Source organism: Nannobrachium achirus, assembly GCF_963921795.1.
Source record: "Nannobrachium achirus genome assembly, chromosome: 2".
In the NCBI taxonomy this organism is placed as follows: Eukaryota; Metazoa; Chordata; class Actinopteri; order Myctophiformes; family Myctophidae; genus Nannobrachium; species Nannobrachium achirus.
In genome coordinates, this window is record NC_137811.1 from 57,172,838 (window position 1) to 57,194,991 (window position 22,154).

At 43.3% G+C, this 22,154-nt stretch overlaps 1 protein-coding gene across 1 annotated transcript in view; it reads left to right on the top strand.

Annotated features, from left to right (window-relative positions):
- Nucleotides 1-5,955: 5,955 nt before the first annotated feature.
- LOC308306832 (myelin basic protein-like) overlaps nt 5,956-22,154 on the top strand; it is a 90,632-nt gene continuing 74,433 nt past the window's right edge. The window contains exon 1 of the mRNA XM_080751881.1: nt 5,956-6,210. The gene's annotated coding sequence lies outside the window, so the exon portion shown is untranslated. The remainder of the gene's footprint in view (nt 6,211-22,154) is intronic.

The window sequence follows — 22,154 nt, forward strand, 5'->3', positions numbered from 1 at the left end:
GAGTACTATTTCAGCCAAGTGAGTAATCAATAAAATAAAATAAAGCATTCTATGCTGAATATATTTGCAAGGCACTTTTGGAAAATTAATCACAGTAATTAAGCACAGTATTCTTTTTTCATTAACTCTCAGTATGCGATATGGTGGAAAATTACTCAAATATTCCAGACAGTTTTTGCTGTGATGGATAATCCATTTTTGTGCCCATTACCTCTACAGAGGCCTAACCATTTCCATGACAACCACTCTTATCTCAGAAGCTGTAAGCAGTCTGAGTTGCAAGAACGGCTAATGGGTTATTATTATATGACTGACTGTGTCGAGTCATTTTCTCTGCCTCTGGCTGGTCACTCTGGTCACTACATTGATTCTGTATCCCTATAGTGCAGGGCCAGAGGCTGTTGAGCAGGAGAGGATTGGATCCAATCCCCCTAAAAAATGACTGATCTGCGAAACCTGGCTGCTATGTCTGTCTGTTCACCAATTTTGTTTAAAGAATAATCTTGCTATCAGTTCTCATGTTATTTTGTTGAAGACAGACAGAAAAGACAGGACTGATTTACATTACCCAGCCAGGCTGGGCTATAAATATGACGATTCTTAAGTAGGATTTCTAATTGATTGATTGATTGAATTCTTTATTAATACTTTGCATTTCCAGTGATAAACTGTTTACACCTGTAGGTGCGGTTTTGAAGGAGGGTAAGGAGGAGTCACACTTTTCTATGACTGTTGGTAGGGCATTCCACATTCTGGTGGCATAGCAGTAGAACCAAATGCATGGCGCTCGAGTGGCGTCGGGGTAAAGTACCTCCCCACCACTGTGGAGTCTAGGGGTTTGAATCCACCGCAGTGCTTCCTATTTTCCGAGGGTCTAAACCACATATTGTGGCTGTGTTCAGGAGAGGGAAACCACCAACCGGGCAAGGAGGGAGATCTTTGACTTTGCCACTGCACATACTTCTACGAGCTGGAGGCGGGAATTGCTGAACAAGAGTAGGCTAGAACAGAGGCCATACATCCTCCTGGCGGGGGCTCCTGGCTGGCAGGTGAGCCAGTAGGGTACAACACTAGTGGCAAGTAGTGTGAGATCATTAATTGGCAAAAAATAGGATAACGAGATAATTGGCAATGAAGGGATTTCTAATATAATAAACTATGTACTGTATATGTCTGCTTTTTTTTCAGCTTCTGAGGCTTTTGGTTTTGAATACCTTGACCAACTTGAGTCCAGTCTCAGATATGTCAGATATGCATAATCTCCATAATCAAATATCTACAGAATGTCAGTTTGATGGTGCCCAGCCAGTTCAATGTTGTCTGGCAAATTAGGCCTATGACAATAATATCTTTCTCAAGATTTTACCAGGTAAAATTGTATTTATGGAAAGATCTACAAGCTCACTATGTGACTCATTGAGAGCTTATGGATAGGCTATTTTAGCTAGTACTGTATACAGTAACAGTACTTAATTTTAAGAACCCCTTTTCTTCTTTTTTATCAAAGACCTTGTCAGAATGGCATTTCAAACATGGCAACTGGCACCGCATGGATTATCTCAACACAGTCTCAGAATTCGCAATAGGAGTATGGCATTGGCTGAATAAAAGGAGCCTCCAAAAATGCCATGGCCAATGAACTACACAGTACATTGTTAACTTACAAGGCTGAATATTCCAGTCAGCTCCCCTGAACAACAATCTGAAATTGTGCTCTTGCCTGTAGGGGATTTGAAGAGAAGGGATATTGCTAGGAGGTAAGCTGGCCAAGCCTTAAGTAAAACAATAATATTTCATTCATTTCCAAGGCTAACACCTGCCCATGACAGATAAGCTAAATAGCTAAATGCTAAATAAACAGAAACATTATAAATGTATCATCAGGCATGATTCTGCACAGTAGCAATGACAAAAGTATTCATTCAAACCGTAAGGTCGCAGTTACTATCACAACCTCCACCTAGTCAGGGGATATCTTAAAAAGTCTTGGAATAAATTCCTTACCAAACAATTTCTTCACCAATGTGTTTGTAAAGGTGTCTAGTAACACATCTCACAAAGACTGAAATTGAGTTTCCCTAGGAGAATCCGTTACAGATGCTGAAAGTTGGGGTCCCATTAAATTAACTATAAAGGATAAAACACACCAAAATAAATACAGTATGCTTTAAGTAGCATGTGTCAAACCAGGTTTTTTTTATGATTCTGAATCCATTGCAAGCATTTGTTTTGCACGAAAAACATTCCTTGGGGTAAAGGCAGCTCCCACAAAACTGTGAAAAGTGATGACGCACCACTAAACCATAGTTTGTGGGACGCCAACTTTCAGCAGGATTCTCCTAGGGAAACTGAATTTCAGTCTTTGTGAGATGTGTTACTAGACACCTTTACAAATACATTGGTGAAGAATTTCTTTGGTAAGGAATTTATTCCAGGATTTGACACTATTTCTGAAGATATCCCCTGACTAACCGGCTGTCAGTCAGTCAGTCAGTCTGTCCGTCACGTCACACTTTTCCCCTACTCATATCTCCGCCACCGTTGCCCCTATCCATGCCAAACTTTGCACACACACTCCTTGGCTGCCAAATCACAACCTCCACAACTCATTTCTCACATTCCCCTCTTTTAGCGCCACCATGAGGCCGATTCTTGCTAAACACATTTTTGGACACTGCTCCTAGATTCAGAATAAATATTTATTAATTCTTATTCTGAATAATGTTTGTATTCGAAAGACAAAACTTCTTTGCAAAGTCTCTCCCATGCATTTTAATGTGTTTTCCATTGTCTGCTCTGGAATACACAAGGGCCAAGAGACAAACCACTTAATCTTTGTGTGTTCGATAAGATTCTTAAATTCTATCTTAATATATTATAGAAAAATCCATCTGCTGCACTGCTTATTGTCCTTTGATCTCATCTAGCTATTAAAGCAAACATTTTTTGTTCAAAGGGAAATGGAGCGTGCCTTGAACAAGCCCGTGGATGTTATTGAAGCAAAATTACATTGTGTTTGTGCTTGCACATTTGCAATGCTACCAGGGTTATTGCAGAGTGATTTGATGCTGAATTTCTTGTGGGGGAAAGAATACTCAGGAAACAGCACCAACAAATTTGATTCTGGTTTTATTCCAATTTCTGTTTGGCCTCTTGGGGGTTCGGATGAAGGCAAGAACCTTTGGAAAATATTGATTTTATTAATTTAGCTTGGCAGCAAATAAGAACTCAAATATTAATATAGAAATATAAATGTACAACATAGGTATAGCAGCCTAGCCAGCCCTCACTTCTAGAGTGTGGGCTACGCAGCCCTCACATCTGCGTCGCACTGTCAATCCAACCAATATGTCTGAGTCAGGGGCTTTGTCAGAGTAGCTAGCTGTTATACTTGTTTGAATGTGTTCCTTTTGTGTTTATAGAGACCTCTATATCTGTCTGTCTCCTTGTTTCCCTGTTATGCCCATATTATGGAGGTACCAGATGTCATTAGTATATGCCCATAACCTGTACATTGGCAAGCCATATGGGCATATTGATTGGATCAGTGGTTCTGGACAACTGGATAACCATATATGCCCATAGCTCAGGGGCTCAGGCGGCATAGCTCAGGGGTAGAGAAACCGTTATTAGAGCACGAAGGGTTCCCAGTTCAAATCCGGGCTCCCCCTGAGTGAATGTCGAAGGGTCCTTGGGCAAGACTCTGAACCCCTAATTGCTCCCGGTGAGAAGGTTGGTGCCTTGCATGGTTTCCTCCGCCACCGGTGTATGAATGTGTGCGTGAATGTAATGCACAATCTCTGTAAAGCGCTTTGATGAAAGCGATGTATAAATGCACCATTTACCCATATCGGTTGGATTGGCGCCGGCGGTTCTGGACAACCGCATATCCGAACGACTCAGTGGTGGGCACTACACTCCCTCAAGTACTCAGTAGTACGAATAGCAAAACATAACTTTCTGGCCTTGACAGCCCACAAATTTGCCATTCACTTTATGCATGCACAATTGCACATACCCTCTGAGTCTATATACTGTATAGACAGTTTTAGAATTCTGTAAATCTAATCTATCCACGGCCTATAGGCAATTTGGGGGTCAGGGTCATTGACCACTCTGTGGCCTGCTAATGTAATATGGATCGATGTGTGTGTACATTACAGCATGCCTATACTGCCAGCCATAGTGCATTATGGTTCCTATAAGCTTTTCAGGCTGTGAACCCTCAAAATAATCATATTTGAACTGGGGAAACCCCACCCTGACAAGCACTTGGCATTACATTTAGTTTGACTCAGTTCCACAGATGAATCCTGAGAAAATAGCCGAACTATTGGCTATTTTGTCTCTTTCTTACACACTATTTGCATCGTATTAAAAAGGTCTTAAAAGTCATTAAATTCTAACTTTAACGTGCAGTTACTCCATATACTACACTTACTGTAGGGTACTGTTGAGTCTTGAGTGAGTGAGAAAACATTGTTGCACACATTAAAGGTGTATTTAGTGATAATGAAAGTGGCCGGGGGTCATCTGTTATTTATAGATTTTTTACACCATTATAATGTTCTCGTTTTGATCATTAGACCCAATCACTGAATATCGGTATGCCTACGTCTCCAGCTTCAGGATATGTATGATACTGATTTACTACGAGACTGTGGCATTTTATGAGTTCAGTAGTATTCAATCTAGGCATTTAGCAGATGTTCTTAATTCAGAGCGACTGTGGTTCTCAAAACTTTTATTTTGACTCTATTTTGACCATCATAACATAACTACAGCCATACTCTATACCCTGATTGGTCGAGGACTGGCTGGCCACCTCTGAAAACTGAATCTAGCTATGCTCATAACATGGGCCATGGAGGAAGTTCTTATATGGTCAGCACACATTCTAGTGAGGAGAATGCATGTGTAGTGAGACGCAGTAGCGGGGATTGAACCCGGGACTCCCACTCACCAGTCCAACGCACAATCAGTTGTGCTAATAGGGCTGAGCCCGATTAGCAGGGCTGTTGTCGCTGGTTCATGGCTGGTACTAACTGTGGGGGCTACAATCACCCCCCCTGATCTTTCACACTTCACGCCACGGACCGCCACACACAACGTGGACCTGTCCCTCACACGAGGATATCATGCTCCTCATCCTGCCGACAACGCTAGATTGTAGTGAGACGCGGAAGCGGGGATTGAACCCGGGACTCCCACTCTCCAGTCCAACACACAACCAGTCGTGCTAATAGGGCTGAGCCCGATTAGCAGGGCTGTTGTCGCTGGTTCATGGCTGGTACTAACTGTGGGGGCTACACATGGAAAATATACCAATTATATTTTTATTTGAATGAAATACAATCACTGAATATACCTTTAAGTTCATCTGAGGACCCACTCAAATATTTTGGGGATCCCCTTGTTTGGGAACCACTGGCCAATACAAGTGCTATGTGAAAGACAGAGAGACAGAGAGAGGGGGGGGGGGGGGGGGGGGGCGGTGTACAAGTCACATGACAACATCTACAGTATGTGTCAGCACACTGCAAGAAATAAATACACGCAGCTCCGTGCCTTATTATTTTCCACTCAGTCTCAATCTGCGCAACACTGTGTGTTTGGTGATTGAACTGCACCTTACGCGGCGGCATGCTGTGCTCCTTCAAACATGCACTGGTATCGATATGATAATGATTAATAATATAACGTAGTGCATTTGAAAATATAACAACAAAAAAGGTGCAATTTTCCAAAATGCCGTTGTAAAACGCCGCGCTGCTCTGCTCAGTGCTCACACACAAGCAAAAAAAAAAAAACGCTGCGTTGTGTTCATAACGTGCACGGGCGTGCTGTGCTCTTTTGCCCACATTTCTTCGCGGAGTAACAACATTCCGCCCCACCCCGCAGAAACACCATCACCACCACTCACTCACTGACTGTACGTAAATCAGGAAGCAACGAGGTGGAGGCACATTTGTTTTTTAGGCGAAGACAGACAGAAAGACAGACAGACAGACAGACAGACAGACAGACAGACAGACAGCTCGTAAAAAAAAAACATCATCGTTCGTTCGTTCAAACCAAAACCGTGGAAATTAAAGAAGTGCGTCTACGTTGTTGACCAGACAGAGCCAGACCGTGCTGCTGACTGACACTGTACGTCCAATCAAAGACTCCCCGCTGTGAATGCATTTGGTCCAGTCTAAGCGGAAAAGGGTATGTACTGTACACTGTATGTTGGTTGACGCGCAATATATGGCAAATATGGCGATTAGAAAAGCAAGGAAATGGGTAATCGTCTTATTATTGTAATACTTTATTATTATTTGTATTAATTATTATTAGATAATAGAACCCTTAACCTCCCTATTATCACTCGCGCTTGGAACACAAGTATCGCGTCTACAGTACAGACGCTCAACCACGTCGTAGACAGAGTTGTTTACTACGTATGTGGGTGATTTATTTATTTCCCCTTTCTTTTTCTTTTTATTTCCCCCCCTCTGTGTTTGGTTTCGACCGCAACAAAAAAATATGCGTGGAATGTGGTTTTGGTGCTCGGCTGGTCCACCTGGTGACCTGGCAGCTAGCTCAGTTCACTAGGTAGTGGTACTGGTCTGGGAGGATATACTCTCTGATCTGAAGTCAGGTGGTCTGTCGGTCGCAGCCGCATCGTCGCTGACTGTGTCGTTGTTGGCAAGTGTCACTGTTGTCACTCTCACTACACGTTGCCCTCCCAGCTGTGCTGCTGCTGCTGCTGTCACCGATGCTGGTCTGCATGTTTATGCTTGAAGCCTCGGCCAGAGAGCGAGAGGGAGGGGAAGGGGGGAAAGAGAGGTAGCATTCATGTACTGCATTGATTCTCAAACTTTTTCATGTCAAGGACCCCCAAAATTGACACTTAACAGCCCACGGACCCCCATTTGAAAAGATATGCCAGGGACCCCCATTATCCATTACAGCAGATTGTTATGGCTCTAGCAGTGATTCTGAACCATTATAATAATGCCAAGGACCGCCAGTATGACATGCTACAGGGCTACAAACCCCTATGGCATTTCTATCTCTGGGACGGACCCCAATTTATATTGTAAAATCAATGTTATTTAACTCGGAGAGTGTACAATTTGTTTCCATTTGTACACTCAGAGTTACATACCCATAAGGGTCCATTTGGTTCCTAACTATCATTTAGCTGGAGACCCCCTGGAACTCCCTCAATGATCCCTGGGGGTCCCCGTACCCCACTTTGAGAACCAATGGTGTAGGATTGGTCAGATCTCCACCTGTCAATGGGACATACTGTATGTATCATGTAGAAATAAGCGCTGAAGGCCTATAGAGGCAGACTATATACATTAGCTCTTGTGTTATTCAAAAGGCCTGAGAGAGCAATGTTTTCATTTTGTTCACATGTAAAGGCCTTTCTGAGACGGTTGTCTATAAAAGGACAGGTTGTAGCCCAAAGCAATCCTGTTACTTCCACTGCAGCAGCTGCCCGCAATCTATAAATAAAATGCACAAGAGTGAGTGTTTACTGTTTAGTGTTTACTATACATGATTTAGAGTAATTCACTAAATCAAGAGGTTACAGGCAGCTGTGAATCCCTTCAACATTTATATTGTTTAATGGCCTATTATAATGACATTTGTGATTAGAATTTTGATGCATTTGTTACACAGCCTAAACTATTCTTGCTTTATTGATGGTTTTGCAAATCGTCTGATGCAATCTTGTTTTGAATTAGTTTGTAGAAGGCTATTATAAGAATACGCTTGAGAATAAGGCGGTAGCTTGCGCCTGGAGGTTAGTGAACAGCATTCCTCCATATCACACAGGAATGACCCCGACTCTGTCTGGGAAAAAAAGAAAAAAGAATCCAAGGTATTTGCTTAGCCATCACATGGCTTCCATAGCATTCTCTCATTTACCTGGTAGAGAAACAACATTCTCTCCCACTTGCCTGTGAGATCGTGTATTTTAACGTCTTCAGGCCTACTGTACATCCTAGTACACATTTTCTGGTGTCTTTCGCCTATGTGAAAATAGTATACTGTACGTCAGTTCCCTCAGTCTGAAAAAAATACATTGGACCGACAGGATCCTCATCAGCAAGTGATACTTCTCAGTGACATACAGTACAGTGTGCTTGTAAGCAGGTGATTCACTGAGACTAGAGTCAACTTCCGTTCTCGCAGACTTGCAAACTTCCTCGCCCCTCTTCTTACTTCCTCTCATGCTCACGCCTGTCGTCATCTGGCAGGTTGAGTCATGTCACCTGCAAACAGCTTCTCTATGCAACACCGTGGTTGTCCTAAGGCGTGGCGTTGCCAGACACACAGCCTGGGGCCTGGGCATCGCCCATTCCCGTAGTGACAACATAGCTAGCTAGTCACCTGCAGTGATGTCACAACACAGCATGTCGGACCCTTGTGGAAGACACGCAGCAGATGGCAGAGATGACATGTTTCAACAACAATCGTCAAGTTACTAGACCGGATGGGCAATCCACAGGCTGGTGTCGTCGACTGTGTCTGACTCGAGCAAGAGATGTTTGACATTTTCCCACAGCAACATCAGGGGGGCACCCCAGGGATTGATGGGAGAAATCCATGCATAACAAAAGAAAACAATATATTTAATAGATGAATTCATACAAGAAAATCCCCCTAAAGCAGGCCCCACGATGGGGTTCTGTCAGTTGAGCGTAGTTCCCCCTAGAGTCATAAGTGTTCTTTTGTGAGGGAGATCGTCACATGTAGGAACACTGACTGGTCATGCAGCACTGTTTTCCTGCATACTCCAAATTGCCTGCCAAACATGGCCATCTGTTTGTGTGAATGTTTGTGTACATGCAGACAGAGAGGCGGGAAGACAGCAGTAATAATGCACTGCAAAATGCATAATGTCATTTAACGCTGAGAGTGTTATATTCTTAGACTTAAATTAGCAGCCAGGGTTATGCAGTGGAGAAGAATTGTTGCTAGTGGTTAGTACATTGTATGTTTGTAACTTTCGTGGTCATACATAATTCTTGGTCACGTGTGTGCGTGCGTGCGTGCGTGCGTGAGAGAGAGAGCTGGGGGGGTGTGTGTGTCTCAACCAGCCAACGTGTGCTGTGGGATCAAATCTGTCTCAGACAACTATCTGTCAACCCATCCCTTCTTTGCATCACGCCCTTCCAGACTTTCTTATCCGGTCATATTAAAATCATAGATATCTTTAGACAAGTACACCACTGCATTCTCCAGGAATCTGGGGTGGCTGAGAGAACTCACATGGTTCTGATGTTTCCAGTGAGCTGGCAGGGCCCAGAGGCAAACATCTTCGCTCTCGTCAGTGCAGCTGTAGCTCAGCCAAAATGTCACAGCGTGTTCATCATCACCGAACTGACACACTCAGCTGGCTAGATACTGCACTGGCCCAGCTGTCATCACGGCTGAGTTGCTACTTGCAAGCCCAACTTGAACAGAAATGATGATGATGATGACGACGATGATGGCGATGATGATTAGGCTCTGTTTCTACATACATTGATACTGTGGACGGTGCAGCGGTTTCCTACCTTTTACATTTTACATTTTACAACATCAACAAAAGTTGAGACACACGCACATAATTCAGACATGTTTAAGTGCTAAAACCTTAGACTTCACTGTACATCAAATAGCTAAAATAACCGATCTACGAGCTCACAATGTGACTCGTTGCGGCACATTGTTTTCGATTGATTGATTGAATACTTAATTAGACAGAAGTTACAGTAAGACATGAAGGATATAAATGGATAACACAAAAAGGTCCTGGGGACCTGTTTCCATTGTGGTCCTATGTATTCAATTCATCAACTTCGCATATACAGTAGAATATTAACACATTAATACACGTGAATTATTTTGAAAATCATTTGAATTTGTTTTTAACTGATGATGAATTATGAATTCTTGGGGATTTTCATTTTTATCTTTTGAAATAGTAATAAAAACAAAATGTAGGTTAACAAAAAATAAAGGTGTATTTAATCGCCACCCATAAAAAGGTGTCCATAACCCACATATGGGTCCCGACCCACGGTTTGAGAACCACTGTGTTAAATAGTGATGGAAGCCAAGGGGTCAGGGAAAAAGAATCCAACGAGATGATTTCTCACAATTATTTTTCATACCATAACAACTTTAGTTTAAACTTTAGTGCAGCAGGTCACTGAGCACATACAGTACATGGTTTCCAGATGTGACATAAGCTCATACTGCCACTATAATGTCCCCTGGCCATTAGACACTAAGAGAGGCCATTAGTTTAATATATTTCTGAGCAAGTACATGGAGTATTTTACAGTATGTGTGTGACGTGTGTGTCTACGAACAGGAATAGTTCATACAGGGAGTGGAGTATGATTTATTACTGTTTTGTTTGTTATTGTGCACTTTTTAAAACTTTTCTACTCTTTGTGTCTAACAATACCCTGAATCCCCCCTTTGGGGGATTCATACATTGTTAGGCTTTTATCGTTACTCGACCAGATGGTTTCTTTAGAAACAGATCTGTAATTGTTTACCCACGGATCTCCAGACCCGTTCAGAAAGACAGGAGGTCCACTGGCAGATAGGCTGTGTGGAGCATCATTGCCGCGATTTCACGTAACCGCACAACCCTCCCCGATACACGCGTGCAGCCGTGCACATGCTCATGCACGCACACACACACACAGGAATTCTCTGGATTCATTATGTAATGCCTCATCAGTACAGAGCTGCCATCGTGGGCAGCTGTGCCGTTAAATGAAGTGGTTGCCTTGTGTTTTCCACAAGTGTGCATACTTTCAGCATAACAAAGGCACCAGGCAATGCCAGGCATCAACACACATGTTCCGAGAGTCACACGTTTGTCACTCACAGGGAATGTTTGTTTGTGTGTGTGTGTGTGTGTGTGTGTGTGTGTGTGTGTGTGTGTGTGTGTGTGTGTGTGTGTGTGTGTGTGTGTGTGTGTGTGTGTGTGTGTGTGTGTGTGTGTGTGTGCGCGTGCGTGTGTTGGTACGCGGACACGTTTGCTCTTGAGGTCTGAATGCGTGATAGAGAGTTGCCTAGCCGTGTGATTATGTGAGCGTCCGCAGAGAGCAGTAGGGTGTAGTGGAGAGAGTGAGACCAGGAGATCTACTTGACTTCATTCAGTACCTTGGAGAGAGCAGTGTCACTCACCCCTATAATGGAGTCGTTTGTACTCCCTGATTCCACCCTGCATGGCGTGGTGAAATCTCCCTAGCCTGAATTAGGTATTCTTGCACAGTAAAATCAGGAGTAGTTCACCCCCAAAATGACTTTTTTTCCTATTGATTACTCACGCCATGGAGACTTGAGTTCAATATATATATATATTTTTTGTTTCCTGAGACAATAATTTGATCATAGTAAATTAACCCCCATTGATTCTGGATGGAGACCCAAATGCATTCGGGTCTCCATCCGGAATCAATGGGCCTACAAAGAGTCGCCTACATTTTTTGTCTTAGGAATGTGACAAAAACAAAATAATAATATTTAACTCAAGTCACCATGGGGAGAGTAATTGATAGACAAAATGTCATTTTGGGGGTGAACTACTCCTTTAAGGCCCATTCACACTTATGCTCCTTTGTCCTGTTGGCGGCGGCCATAGCTGAATGGTAGAGATCATAGAGTATATAAACAATAGAGAGCGGACCGGCCCCGCCCCCACTATCATTTCAATGCAAGTGCTCAGTGGCGTTTTGAAGCAACGGCTACGTGCTAGCATGTAGCTAATCCAGGTGCATTCTGGGGGAAATTGGTCTCTAATAGAGACCACAAATGACGTCACGCTGCTCTCCGCTCAGAGGAAGGATTGTCTGGAGTGGAGGGGGCAGGGCCAAAATGCGCGTTTAGGCTGCAGTTCCAACTTTGGCCACCATCGGGGTTGCTTCAAATCTAGCCCTGATCCCATCTTGGAAGCAGAATGTCCCATGTTTGACTCCTGATCCCGGCAACGTGTCAAGGTGTCCCTGAGTAAAGGCACTTTTCCTCTAGGGTTTTGAGCACGGTTCGGTTCGGTTCGGCACAGTGGACAGTTCTGCTGGTGTTTCCACCTCAGCCTGGTCCGGTTGTAACCGCGCTGAATAGGCTATATGCATATACGCCATTTTGTTCTACTTCCGGGTGTCTTTCGACTTCCTTCACAGGTGTTACCGAATGAAGGGTCTGTTCCATTCTGGTCAAACAGAGTCAGGGTGCTGATATTGTGCATGTTGGCTCACTGGAAACACTCTGCTACACCAGTGGGTCTCAAAGTGTCCTTGAGTGGGTTCCAAATGTCCCCATACAGTTTTGTAACTCTGAGAGTGTACAAATGGAAGCAAATGGACCCGCAAGGGTATATTTGATTCCATTTGTTGATTCCATTTGTACAGAGTTATGGGGGTCCTTGAAATTAAAGAACCACTGTACAATAAATAAAACAGAGCCTTTATTAGTATCATCACCAGTAACACCTGTGAAGGAAGTCGAAAGACACCCGGAAGTAGAACAAAATGACGTATATGCAAGGAGCCTATTGCACTGATCGGCCTGGAAGTTGATTGATACCAGGTAGGGATGGTCAAATGGAGATTTCTTAACTTTTTTTTTTAACGCAGTTACTGTCAAAACCTCGACCAGCTGTCCGTCAGTCAGTCAGTCAGTCAGTCTGTCTGTCTGTCAGTCAGTCTGTCACACGTCACACACTTTTGCCCTGCTCATATCTCCGCAACCGTTGCCCCGATCCATGCCAAATTTTGCACACACACTCCTTGCCTGCCAAACCACAACCTCCACCCATAAATACTCACATGGCCCTCTTCTAGCGCCACCATGAGGCCGATTCTTGCAAAACACATTTTTGGACACTGCTCCTACAATTTCTGCCCTAAAATCACGCAAATCGGTACACAGTATGTCTACACTCATCTCATCAACATGGACCTGTCCCATTTAGCGCCACCTTCAGGTTGATTTTTAAAACACATTTTTGGACACTACTCCTACAGATTTTGCCTTAAAATCACGCAAATCGGTACACACTTGCTCTACACTCATGTCATCAACATTGATCTGTCCCAATTAGTGCCACAATCAGTGTTGGGCAGTAACGAATTACTAATAATATATTACTGTAATATTATTACTTTTTCCAGTAACGAGTAGTGTAAGGTATTACTCTAAAAAAAAATGGTAATATATAACGCTTTACTCCGCAAAATAAAAGCCTCGCTACTCCGTTACTAGCCATTTTAGCCGATTGCCGAAAAAGAACAGATATACAAGACATCAACATACATCTACAGAGATGCGATGTAGCTTGTAGATCAGTCATGTGCGCAGTGCGCACAGTTATGACGTGGCTTATGTCATGAGACCAGTCCAGTGTGACAGTGTCGCGTGATTATGGATCCAACTGGGAAAGATGGATAACCACGCCCCGGACTCATTTTTGAAGCTTGTGATTGGCTGAACCGGACGTAGGGAGCGCTCCGTTGTAGTCACTTGGACCGCGCGAGGTGCACCAAAACCCAATTATCATGGCGTTTATCGTGCGCTTGCCCAGGCCTTACGGCCTGGGCATAAATATAACGATTGCATTCACCACGGCTTCGTAACTCGCGCGGCCCTGGCCCGCTCTTCGCGGCCACTCGCGCCTGCGGCGCTCGGGGGCGAAGAGCAGGACCAAGGTCCGCTGGCCTTCGCGCCACTTGCAATGTCGTGGACAATAACTGAAAACGAGCGCTCTATGCCGTTTCCATCCATCTTTCCCAGTTGGATCCATAATCACGCGACAGTGTCAGCGCTGCGCTGCCTGTCACAGTCACAGAGAGAGCATAGCGTGCGACGCGCTTACATGAATGGGACATTTACAATCTACAAGCACTCCTCTCGGCCGCGGACAGGTCCGTTGCGGGGGGGTCCGTCGCGCGGGGGTCCGCCCGACTCCGCCGCGGAGGGGTCCGTCGCTCAGCGGGACCACCGTGGACCACTGCGGACTGAGTTGCTGCTGTTAGCCAGTTAGCGTAGCCTCTATCTAGCCTTACATTAAGACGCTTTCTGCTGAGACTTTCGCATTGTGACATTGGGGCGAATGTCACAATGCGAAAGTCTCGGCAGAATGCGTCTTAATGTAAGGCTACGTAGCCTCCACTGTCTGAGCCCAATAAGCCTCATGTCTGTTGTAAAATGTAAAACTACTCACCAAAATAGACGGTTTTAGGGAGTTGAAAGCCTACTTTCCTTAGTGGGAACACCCAGAGCCCCTGCACCTCACGTCTAAAATAGCCTAAACTTTTTAGGCAGAAAAGAAAATATGTAGCCTATTATTTAAGAATAATATAGGCAGGGGTCTTCAACAGAGCTGAGAGTTTTAAATGTAATAAAAAATAAGCAATGTTTTGTTGGGTTATATATTATATGTCTTAATTATTAATTGATTCGCTTGTAGGCCTATACCAAAATCCATTAAAAAAAGTTTCTAACTGTTCCCAGGTCAAATATTGATGTGTGATTAAAATGTGATTAATTGAGATTAATTAATTACAAAGCCTGCAATTATAATTTATTTAATCGCATCCCAGAGACTCTTATTGTTCCAATAAATTGGATTCAGTTCTAAAAGGAGCTGTCTTTTTTTGACAGATTTTGCAGTTAAAAAAAAAAAAAAAAAAAAAAAGTAATATAACTTAATATATTACATATTACTCTTGATTCCAAGTAATAAGTAATATAATATTATTACTTTTTCCAAGGAGTAATAAGTAATAAGTAACGATTACTCTCCTAAGTAATATTGCCCAACACTGGCCACAATACAACAATACAACAGGGAAGAAGAAGAATGCAACAAATGTACAGTTAGCTATAAATGTATATTGTTCCAGTTCCATTTTGTCTGCTCATTAATATTTGTCATTGTTTATCCTGTGTGAGTACATATTACACCCACATGCTTCTCAACTTGGCTTCCCTGTATTGGCCACTTCATAATATCAAAAAAGGATATTTATTCAAAAAGCTCAAAGTTGAAATGGGGGCGTACAAGGCGTCTGACCAACAGCTATGCCTATACCAGTAAGACTCCCTAATCGGGAGATAAGCGACTGTCAGGTCGCAGCGTGATTTTAGGGCAAAATGTGTAGGAGTAGTGTCCAAAAATGTGTTTGAAGAAATCGGCCTGTTGGTGGCGCTATATGGGACAGATCCATATTGATGAGATGAGTGTAGACATACTGTGTACCGATTTGCGTGATTTTAGGGCAAAATCTGTAGGAGCAGTGTCCAAAAATGTCTTTGAAAAAATCGGCCTGATGGTGGCGCTATATGAGACAGATCCATGTTGATGACATGAGTGTAGCATACTGTGTACCGATTTGCGTGATTTTAGGGCAAAATCTGTAGGAGCAGTGTCCAAAAATTTGTTTTTAAAAATCGGCCTGAAGGTGGCGCTATATGGGACAGATCCATGTTGATGACATGAGTGTAGACATACTGTGTACCGATTTGTGTGATTTTAGGGCAAAAATTGTAGGAGCTGTGTCCAAAAATGTGTTTTGCAAGAATCGGCCTCATGGTGGCGCTAGAAGAGGGTCATGTGTGAATTGATGGGTGGAGGTTGTAATTGGGCAGGCAAGGAGTATATGTGCAAAATTTGGCATGGATCGGGGCAACGGTTGCGGAGATATGAGCAGGGCAAAAGTGTGACGTGTGACAGACTGACAGACTGACAGACTGACTGACTGACAGACAGACAGCTGGTCGAGGTTTTGACAGTAACTGCGACCGCAATAAAATATTCAACAAGTGAAAAAAGCTGATTTATCTGTATGTTCGGTGTCCGTCTCATCTGTATCTTACGGTATACTGTATCTATATGCATGTCCTGCTCTTTAGGAACCTCGAATCACAACAAAATAACGAAGACGATGAACACATAGGCGTTGTTGTGTTGAAAAAAACGTCGCACACAGCGACGCATAAACATTGTGAATGCATGCATCATTAACGTCATTGTAGTTTTTCTTGACTCTTCACTCATCCTCTCTCGCTAATGGAAACACACAATCAGCACTCAGCTTTAGACACTAAAGGCTCTTTTCCACCGGCAGCGATATAACGATGACGATAACGATTTAAAAAAGTGGGTTTTCAATTGAAGTGGATCGGCAGCATCCTCCAAACACCGATAAAGACAACGATAGCCGACAACTACATCGTTAGGATCAACAACGATGTGGTTAAGATCACAGTGATATGGAACTGGGTCTCTGACAAACAGCTTGAGGTGCGCTCTGAGCGAGCGGCTGTTAATTAGCGCCTCTTCACATTGATGTCCGATAACTTTATCAGACATCAATGTGAAGGCATAATTATCGCTGTGATATTTTATGGCTATCGTCATCGTTTAGAGATGGACCGATTGCAAAATTCTTGGCCGATACCGATCCACCGGTTTTATGAAGGTCTGACCTGCCAAAACCGATTTTTCCGATACCGATTTCTTTAGCTAAGAACTAGGAAATAGGGTTGCTCCAATACCCTTTTGTTTCAGGCCAAGTAGGCCTACAAGACATACTTCAATTTGAGTACCAATAAGCTAGAAGAACACTAATGCCAAATCAATCACAATAGTACAATATCCAAAATCACAGACAATATCCAGTCTAATATGACCGTCTGGACTAGGCAGGAGGAAAGCAGGTGACGCATGCTTTTTTCCCCCCTTCTTTTTGGAGACGACATTGACACAGGATTATGGAATATATCCTTACATTGCAAAGGTAATCAGCACCATCTGTATTCTGTAGGCTGCCTCCAAGTAGACTGGCCGGTTTGATATGATACCTGCCGATTTCTGATATTGGCCGATACCGATGTCCATCCCTATCATCGTTATCGCTGCCGGTGGAAAAGGGCCTTTAACCCGTAACCACTCCCTCCAATCAAGCAATCAGCTGGTAGAAGATCCTAAATGAATTTCCACCGTGGGATCAAATAGGTCTAGATTATAAATGAACATTTGAAGATATTGCCTTGTGTACAGTATGTGTATGTTTGTGGCCTTTATCCATTAAAACATAGACAGTGGCCTGTATTTTGATTGTCTTAAGTACCAGCTCTTATGCCTTAACTCAATGGTCTGTCCATACTGTCTCCGACCACAGAACTTTTCAGACGAAAAGTTTGGTGGTCAGAGACAGTATGGACAGGCCTTGAAGTCAGGGCATAAGAGATGGTACTTAAGATAATCAAAATAGAGCTCATATGAGTGTCATTTTGTGTTAGCTATTCAAAAGTAACAGATATACATCTGCTATTTTTGAACATTTTTGAAAAATCTTGAAAGTTTGAGATTTGCAGAATCGGCCTCAGGTCTTTTAAAGCAAGGAAGGACAGCTGTGCCGTAATAGAGCAAGGAAGGACTCGCACACAGGAATAAAGAGATCAGACTATAGGTCTTGTTTGCATATAAAAGCCTTCATTATAAGATCCAGGACTGAGCAGAGACATCTGTGCCTTAGAATTTGGACCCAGGACACTAGCTTTCTGCTGTGTGAGCTCAAAAGGATTTGCTATGGGGGTTTGGGGAATGAGGAAAAAAACTGCCTCACATCACATTCTTGGCTTTCCACTTCCGGTCGAAGAACTCCCGCTTGTGCTCACTGAAAAGTAAATGTATTGTACTTAGAATATATATGTAGAAATAAAATATTGGCATTGGGAATGGGAGAGATCTTGAAGGTGAACATTTCTGTTGTATAGTTTTGTTTCTTGCTTACTCAAGTCGTTTCTTCCAAATGTGACTGCAACCTTCTGTTGAAAATCATAAAAATGAAGTACAGCTCTTCTGCACACATTATGCTGTCTCACTATAATTTGTCAACAAGACTTTCACTGCACACTGATGGTAATCCATACTTCCTTTTGTCAGCATTCGCCAATATGCTTTTCTTTCCCCCAACAGACGTACAGTATACTGCATGTGCATTGCAGCAAGGTCATATCAGTTTCAACTTCCCTGGTTATCCAGCTGAGAAATAAATATCTTCTCCATTCTCGCTGCTAAAAACTGAAGATTGTGTTTTATACATTGATGAACCGTTACGTGAACCATTAGGCTGGCAGCCGAAAGGAAGCTTTTCATTATAGCTATAATTCCCCATGATCTGAGTGCATTCTGTCCTACAGAAAATCTCAGCTATTGCTTATTTTACTCTGCTGCAGTATGTGAAAAGTGGTCCTACTCATTTTAATGAGCACTCCATTGCTCAAGGGACTGGTGCTGTGTAATAACTTTTAGTGTGAACCAAATAACCACAACTCAAACAACAGTCAGTCAGCTGGGAAAGAGAGGTATGTGGAAAAATAGTCGCATATACTGTAGCTTTTCGAAATAATTGGTCTGAATCGTTAGGCAAGTCCCTGCCCAATCTATTTAAAGACTTAAGTTGATCATTGAGAAGCTAGTATAATCTCAGGTGCTGTAATGACTGCTGCAGTCAGAATGGATGTACTTTAAATAATTGCTCCTAATTACTGATTCCACCCTCATATACAGTGTGGGCGATATAGAATTATTGACAGGCTATAATCTGAATTTATAATAGAGTAAGAAGGGATTGGCTATTTTCTCTATATGACGTCTACAATTAAGTATATATATATAGGGTTCAATTTACCTATACAAAGGGAAGTGTTGTTCACTCACAGAGATCACAGAGTCCGATTGCTCACACCCTGACATTTCTGTGTTGTTTTCGTGTGAGTGAAAGATAAAAAATGGTATTGGCAATCCCTGCTTTTTCCTCTCTCCTTGTTCCAACACCTTCCTTCCTATACCTCCTCCTAAATGACAGGCCTATGTGTTTTCCTGAAACTGCAAGCCAGCATTTTAGCTTTAGCAAAACCAGTGCTGAGTTTTAATTGCAGCCCTGTCATATAACCCAGTTCCCTGCCCCCTCTCTCCTCTCTCCATGCCTTTGTCTAGCTATATTTTTCATATCGTCACTGTCGGGCAGAAACCTCGTATCTCCAAGTTACAAATTTGTACGTTTTTTCACGAAGTAAAGCCCTGCTTCATCAGACAAGGCTTTCGCACAAAAGTAGTGAAAACAGCAGATCTACAAGCACACAACGCCACGTGGTGCGAGGCGTTGTGTGCTTGTTGTCAGGTTTCCACCTGACAACGACGATATGTTTGTCAGAAAATTAAGCCACCCCCATGTCTGCAATGCATAGTGGTCTGTCTGTCTGTCTGTCTGTCTGTCTGCCTGCCTGCCTGCCTGCCTGCCTGCCTGCCTGCCTGCCTGCCTGCCCTGTCTGTCTTTAACTCTTTCTCTCTTTCTATGCTTCATTCGCTTGCTCTGTTATGCAACACTCTTGTCTTGCAAGTCCCAGCAGGATCTTGTCTGTGCTTGTGTAACATATGAGAGTGAAACCATCTCTGGGTTTCTCGCACAATCTCAGGCCTTGCTTTAAGGTTCTCTTGAACTATTTCTTTTCCACCTCTGTCTCTCAGTGGAGTGTCTAGACTTGTTTTTGGACTGGGGTGGCCCTATTGGGGTCACACACACACACACACACACACACACACACACACACACACACACACAGGCACACGTATGCATGCACATGCGTGCATATATATGCACATTAGCATTAATTATCCTTTTTATCTCCACTACTCACATTACATTGTCTTACATATTTTTTTTCAATTTTCAGACAGCATGTTCAGTCTCACATTAGATCAAAGTTCTATTTAAACGGGCATGACACGCAATAAAATGGGTATTCAGGCTGATTAGCTAATATGATTGATGATGTAACGTTGGGCCTATTCAATCATATTAGCCAATCAAATTAATTTATTGCATTTACTGTACTGCAGGGTCAGGTTATCCGTTGTTGTGGGGGAATGGGGCGGAGTTGAGCGCACATATCATTATATTCTGAATCTACAGCGCGCAACAGAAAGCTGACGGCAGTGAAGATGCTAATTCTGATAACAAAAATTAAAACTAGCAGTTGCAGGTGTAAAAATTATATTATTATCATAACATATCAAGCAGTCATTAATATTATTCTGACTGTACTTTATAGAGTTATGTGGTTCAATATGTCTATACCAAAGACACCGACCAAGACAATACTTCTGTTATTTGTACAGGTATTGTGTTTAGTGATCAAACTGAGCATGACTCCAGTCAAGCACGGCTTTTCAACTTTTTTTCTCCTTCACATTCTGATTCTAAACAAGTTGACATGGCTTGGCTTTCCAGCTTTATATCATCATTGTGGTACCACCAGGGCTACTTTAACACGGTTATACTGGGCTTGGCAGGCCCAGTATAACCTTGCAGTAATATTCGTACTGACCCTGAATAATATTGATCCAGTTTCTCTTTCCCTCTCTCTCTCTCTCTCTGTCTGTCTCACTCTCTTATAGTATGCGCATGTGTCTGTGCGCGCAAACTCTCTCTCTCTCTCTCTCTCTCTCTCTCTCACACGCACGCGCGCACGCACGCACGCACGCACGCACGCACGCACGCACGCACGCACGCACGCACGCACACACACACACACACACACACACACACTTACTGTATGCATCACTACATTATTATTATGGTTATTCGTTTCTACATTTGCGGAACAGATAACCTTGATTTTTCACTTCCACCTGCCATCTGTGTTTACAACAGCATTTGCATTATAAAGCCTTCACATTATTCACACCATTCAGCCATCATGGTGGTACAGTATAAGCTCCCCTTCCTTGCAGAAATTGTTGGCATGAGAGAATATATGTGTGTGGTAAATGGTGGAATTTATAGCGCCTTTATCCAAAGCGTATTACAATGTGCATTACATTCCCCCATTCACACTCGCATTCACACACCGATGGCAGAGGGAACCATGCAAGGCACCAACCTACCTGTGTGTGTGTGTGTGTGTGTGTGTGTGTGTGTGTGTGTGTGTGTGTGTGTGTGTGTGTGTGTGTGTGTGTGTGTGTGTGTGTGTGTGTGTGCGTGCGTGCGTGCGTGCGTGCGTGCGTGCGTGCGTGCGTGCGTGCGTGCGTGCGTGCGTGCGTGCGTGCGTGCGTGCGTGCGTGCGTGCGTGCGTGCGTGCGTGCGTGCGTGCGTGCGTGCGTGCGTTGCGTGCGTGCGCGTGTGTGCGCGTGTGTGCGCATGCGGGTACATTTGTGGATGTGTTTGAGAGTGAGAGGAATCTGTCATTTTTTGGATGGAAAACAGAAATAGAAACTTGCTAAAATGTGTCTTCAAATATACCTCGGCAGCTGGTGGTATACCAGAGGGGCCCACCACACCGTTTGTCCATGGGAGCTTATTGATTTCTCGGTTCTGAACAATCAAAAACCGGTTCCAAATTGGCACTGGTTCTTGTTATCCATCCATAGCAGTGTTATTATTTCCCCACAATAGTACCTTCTTCATTGTGCAGGGGTTTGAATGCAGGAGCTTTTCCACAGAAGCTGGACGCAGTTCAGCCTGTCTGTAGTCATACATCAAGCCCAATGCCCTGTCCACGTTAAGTGCATTTTAATCTCACTTGTTCCTTTGGATGTGGGAGCGAATTATCTCCAATTGCTGTGAGCGGTAAACAGCTCTCCCCCGTTGACACAACAATGAAAGGAATTTCATCATCGATACTAAACAGTATCTCCTGCCTTCCCCTATCTGGCCTGCTCAGTGCTCATTTGAGTGCTGGTTTAAATGTGGGCATGGGGGACAATGTGCTTTCATTTTATTCTGTTAAAAATCCTAACATTTTCTTAAGGTGTTACGATCATGACATCATTCACCTGATATCGGGGTTGACATCTTAAATACTCTGCAGCGCAACCCACCTACTGTACGTGCAAGGACTGCAACCATGGCTACAGATAGCCCCTCTAAAGGGAAGCTATATGCTTCCATCTGACGTCCAAACATTTTTCGGACAGGGTAGATTAACTACAAAAGGATGTTATTCAGAACTTCAGATGGGCAGTCTCAGAACCTTTTGAACTTTTTGCAGTCCTGCACCCTTACATGTTCTGTCTGGCCGAACAATACCAGACAGTGGGATTGGTCAGAAGTTGGGTGGGAGGCCGGGAGTGATATATG